This window comes from Lichenostomus cassidix, chromosome 3, assembly GCF_008360975.1.
Source record: "Lichenostomus cassidix isolate B80296 chromosome 3, HeHo_3.0, whole genome shotgun sequence".
Lineage (NCBI taxonomy): Eukaryota > Metazoa > Chordata > Aves > Passeriformes > Meliphagidae > Lichenostomus > Lichenostomus cassidix.
The window spans coordinates 56,255,557-56,261,556 of record NC_139483.1 but is presented as its reverse complement, the minus strand read 5'-3'; positions in this window follow the sequence as shown (position 1 = coordinate 56,261,556).

Genomic DNA, 6,000 nt, shown 5'->3' with positions numbered 1-6,000 from the left:
CATTTAATTTATAACTAACTATTGAGCACAAAAAACAGTGAAAAGCAATAATGACTAAAACTAAATTAAAATTAATGGAATATTTATCTGTATAATAACCTCTTCAACAATTCACATTTTCTAAATTACAGTGCCATTTTTTATATTTTCTTTGCACAAACAATAGTGGCAATGTATATGCGAATTTTTATCAAGTATTCTGAGGTATACATTTTCTTTTGGCATGTTTGCAAAATTAATACAAGATGTATTCATGTCCCATTCTGTCCTTTATACTAACAAATCATGAAAAAAGAAAAAAGACTGTATCTTACTAAAAAGATATGGAATAAGATGTGGCCCTGTCTTTTTCCTGCTCTCTAGGTTTATCAGGGTCCCTGAGTATGAGCTCCTACAAGAGGGGGAAAATGTCTCAGCTCCAGCCCCATCTGATTAGGTGAGTGCAGAGGGAAAAGGACTAGTGTTGGTTTTATGGCTCTGCCATCAGGATGGGAATGAGCAGGGACAAGAATGTCTGGTTTCATATGCACTTCATGAACACTGAGAAGAGAATGGTGTTGATGATCAGCTTAATGCCAGATAAAGAAAAAACTGCATTTCCAAATTTGGGGCAAATTGTCAAAATATTGAGATTTGCTTTAAAAAAAAATTCCAAAAAGTTTCTGGAAACATATCAAGGCAACTGTATCAAAACACTAAACGTTGAAATGGTTCTGCTACATGATGCCAACTCAGCAGTGCAAAGCATAATTTTTCTCTCTAATGTTTAACAGAATACAGACATCATAGTAGCACTAATGTAGAAGTTTTAAAAAACTTAAAACACAAATAAAATAAAAATTTAATTGGACAAGAAAAATAAAATAACATATGGAAGCTGATAATGGTCATAAGACTCAAACTACTTAAAAATAAAATAAATCTTGTGAAATATTTGTGTTTCAACAGTGTCTTCTAATAATTCTTCATTATTTTAAAAGAATCTGATAATGAAGATCTTAGGGTAATTATACATTTACGTCATGCTAGCCCTTTCTTTATTTTTTGTCATTTTGGTTTCTGGACAATAAAACATGCAACAGCAGATATTAGTGTCTGGTTTTGTTTGCATAATGGTAACAGGGTATGATAGGATATTGTTTCAAAGATCTTTTTCTCCATGGATCATCTTTATTTTGAATTATATAAAGCAAATGGTCATCCCACCTATAGCCAACACTTCCCTACTGAAATGCAACACCCTGTAAAAGGAAAGCAAGTTTTGTTGGAAAGTGTGGGAGAAAGTACTCAGAGGAAGACCAAACCATAGCAAGCAGCTCAAGCTGTGCCCTGCTCTGCTAAATGTTTCCTTACACAGGGCTGCCAGCATCCCTCCAGAACCCCACTGCCAGAGATGCTGTGCAAACTGATATGATTTCATCCATATGCCATAACCTGCAGGGTCTTAATTCCTGTTGCCTCACTGCAGTTTGAAAAGCAGAAGAAAAGGACACCAGGTAGGAAGTTGCTTACAATCATTCTGCTACATTGTATGAGATTAAATGAGGGGATTTCCCATCAAGGTGAAGGAGAAAGCACACCTGTAAAGACTGAACATCAGCAATAATTTGGCATAGTTTCCTTCCTGCTCCAAAACCTGCTGGAACATTTTTCACTTTTTTCAAACTCTCTTTTGTGTTACAGATGAAAAACAATATACAATTTTAAAGCTGCGAAGCTGTACTTTCCCACCTGTTCACGTCTTAACATGACTGGACTATTTTTGGTTTAGAAAAACTGAAGAACTGCTTTTATACTTTTCTATGTCTTTACCTGGCAGTCTTGCTCTATGATTTATTTTGTCTCACTCTCCCTTTCTCTCTCATGTGTCATTGTGTTGAGACTCTTTAAAAACTGCCACACCCTCTGTACTTCACCACCGGGACAGTCTGGACTTTTCTCGTGCTTGCATCCCTCACTTGGATGTCACGCTGCTGATAGAAGCCCAGAGTGCAGAAGGGAGATAAACCCTATTTCTCCAATGTGAAATAACGGTTGGACAAGAGTTGACCAAAATACGTTCTGAAAGGGCCTGATCTAATATTCCTTGCAATCAATGGAAGGCCTTCAACTGACTTCAGCAGGTCTCAGATAAGGACCCACATTAATATTGCCATTATCGTTTGTAACGGAGGCTCTGAGCACTGCTGTATGGTATGTTTTGTAAGAGTAGGAGACAAGTATGGCATCACATATTTGTCTCTGATGTTTTAAAAGAACATCACTTTCATGCAAATTTTTGCTTGCTTTGTTTTCTTTGCTGCTTTTGTATGTCAGATGTTCCCTTGTTACAGGTCCTCCCTGTGTTTTGCAATCTCGCAAGCCTCAACAGAAAGATAAGAATATTGAAAATCAACAAGGAAGTTTTTCTCCCAAATAGTTCAGACATTCGTGGTGACTAAGCTTTAAAGAAAAAAACTTTGGAATAATTCAGATGAAAGAAGAAGTCCTGCCATATTTAATCAGGTCTCACTTGCATGGGTGACGTTGATATCATTATCCTTCATATTGCATTGTGTTCCAGAATGAAACAAACCTAAATATCTGACAGAAGAACCCAAGCTGAACTTTCTCAGGCCAGAGATGTAGAAGACTTTAAAAAAAGGCATAAATACTGCTTTGCTTTTAGAAAATTGCCTAAATACTGTGTAATTAAAATCTGTAGAGATCAGAAAAAATAATAAAGCTGTTTCTGCCCCTGTTGACTTCCAGTGTGTGGAAAAAAAAAAAAGGAAGTGGACCTGAAAAAACTGTTCTAAAAGAGGGATATCTTTCTGAGAGTTTTTTTGCTTCAGTAGTTTTCCATTTGATTTACATCATAATCATTTCAGTGACTCTTATGAACTCTAATGGATTAAGTTTTGAAATATCTTCTAAAGAATGGAAATGTTATTAACCCTTGTGAGGGTACGTAAGCTGGACCTGCTAAAGCTAGATTATATGCTTTGGATCATGCAGCACATCAATTGTAGCATGCACTCTTCTTCTCTTAAGCTCTGGCAAGTGAACTCAGCAACTCCAAGATTACACTTGAGCACTTGAGGAAGTTCTACCTGGGCGAATTGCTGCTGGCCATTGCTCTTGCAGTTATTACCTCTGGGGCTGGGTTTCATGTGTTATGTTCTGGGCTTTGTCTTTTTCTCGTTTAGATTAATTGAAAAATCCTTTTGACTCTGCTATGAATAGAAGCAAGAATATGACATGCAAGGAGCCTGTTCAAAAACTAAATTCAGGGTTGCATCTGAGTAAGTCTGAATTCTATTTATATTGACATTTATATTTGTATTTGTACACATCTTTTTCTATCAGTGTCTAGCAACTTGTTCATTAGATCACTTTACTCTTTTACCTCCTCCCACTGATTTCTTACCCTCAACCACCACCTTTGCCAGTCTAAGACACCTTGCCAAAAATTGTAGTTTGTATGCCCAAACCTCAATAGAGGAATGAAGCAATTAATCAATAAACACTGAGGTCATCCATGTATTATCACTAATAATTACCTATTAATTTCTCCAAGAGCTTTGGATTGTAGGTTTTACTGACTCGGTACACCAAGAAGTGTATGTAACTAGGAAATTTAAATGAAAGTAAATAGTATTGTTGTATATCACCAGTGAGGTTTGTCTGTATGAAAAACTATATAGTTTAATAATTACATTTTCAGTTAAACTGATGAAGTAAAAATAATTGAAATGTGTCATCATGTAAATTTTAACCCAAATGGATTGTTAAATCTAAATTAATATGAGTGAAGCTGAACAAAGAGAATATGCTTTATACCACATTTCACTGTTTTCACGCACTTGCTTTCCAGTGTGATTTCAAGATAAACAACCTTAACTTTGGTAAAGATGAAAAACTAAGTCTGGCCTTAGTACTCTGAAGCACTAAAATGCTGATGAAGTCACAGAATAGCCAAAATAGAAGGAGTTCTCACAGGCAGCTATGAAGTTTTAACAGTTAGTTGTAGGTGAGAGATCCCTCACTTTGCAATAGCGTAGGAAGAGAATATTGGTTTGCCAATCTTAGCTTTCCTAATCAAGGAGGGAGGCAAAAAAATATGAAAGCCTTGAAAGTCTCAAGAAACTTAACTACAGCATTATGTCTAAATAAAGCCTTGTGAGATGATAATACAGCCAAAGGGATGCTGCAAAGTGCTTGCTAAGATGCCACTCTGTGACAGTAATTAAATTTTAGACTAACCTAGTAATTGTTATTTCTAGAAAGGATTAGTGGATAGCTTTCTAGTTACATGCCACTGGCACTTGAGGCACTCACCACCGAGATGACCCTAAGAAACAGGAAGCTGGCCATTTAACAAAGTGTTTGAGACAGATGCTACTAATGTATTTGCAGCCTCTGAAAGGATACAGAAAAGCATAGCAAGCATATGTAGTCAAAACAATAAGCAGTACTTAAAGAATGCTTTTGATCACAAGATGTGCTAGAAATGCAAAATGTAGGAAATTACAGAAGAAGGGTAATTTTTCAGTTGTGTGCTGAACAAAAGGCACCCAGGAGGAGCATGCAGAGCCATTCTTATCAGGCTCTGTTACTTGTGTTGCTAAGTGTGATGATCCCTGGAAAGCAGGTTTCCTACTTCATAGCAAGCATATAAACTTTAAAACAGGCTTGGTATTTCTACTGTTAGAGCTGGTATGCAATTATCTTCATTACCAATCCAAGCTAAAATAAGCCAGTGTTGCCCTCAGTAGCTCAGCAGAAGTAGAAGGACAGTTCACAGAGAAGATAACACACAGGGCTGTTGGTTGAGACCCCATGTACAGGACAGGTAGAGGTTTGCAATCTGTTAAGCTGTAGTGTCATACCAATGCAGCTGATACAGAAGTGTAAAGGGAGCATCTGAAGATTGTGGTTCTCTTGAAAATGTCAAGAAGGATGAAAAGCTGGAGATGCAGCAGTGATGCAGTGATCATATCTCATTTCTTGACAAGGAGAAGGTATTTGCAAGTGGAGAGCATTTTCTTCATGCAAAGGAAAGTAGTTAGTGTGCTTTGTGCTGTTTGGTGATATGAGGCTGGTGAAAGACACTTACTCTACAAATGAATCTTTCGTGAGTTTCACTGCTGCCTACAGTAACCCTGAGGTCATTCTGCACAGTCACCTCATCTGTATCAGAAAGGAAAGGAATACAGAATAATGAGACCTCTCCAACACCCATTTTTAAAAAAATTGTGCAGTGTACCAAATTGCCTGAAAATGCTTCTTGTAAAAAAAAGAATATTCTTGGCATTGGTCCTTTCCACATAAGAGTAAAGTTTTCTTCTTTCTTTATTTTTCTTTCTTTCTTTCCTTCTTTCTTTCTTTCTTTCTTTCTTTCTTTCTTTCTTTCTTTCTTTCTTTCTTTCTTTCTTTCTTTCTCTCTCTCTCTCTCTCTCTTTCTTTCTTTCTTTCTTTTCCTTCCTTCCTTCCTTCCTTCCTTCTTTCCTTCCTTCCTTCCTTCCTTCCTTCCTTCCTTCCTTCCTTCCTTCCTTCCTTCCTTCCTTCCTTCCTTCCTTCCTTCCTTCCTTCCTTCCTTCCCTTATATGAAACCATGTGAAGTTCCTTACACAAAATTTTCTGTTAATAGAGTACTGGGGTAAATTACTCCAAAGCTAGGCCTTTTTCTATGGAAAGATTTGTTAACAATGGATATCCCAACATCTCATCCAGTCACAGAAACAAAAATCTAAATATATTTATCCTGTGGAAGAAAGGACACCATAGGGTCAGGGAAATCTACAGGCCATTTATCTTTGGGAAAGTCAAACCCAAGAAAATTACATTTGCCTTACCAGTACCTTACAGAGTAGGGTAAATAGTCACCCCTGCCTTTTCAAATAGTAGTGAATTGCTAGCTATAAGCTAAAAAAAGGGTATTTTTGTAGGTTTAGGGTAATCCCTAAAACCTGGAGAGGAAACTGAAAATAGAAGACAGGATGGCCCTGAGGCTTTCAG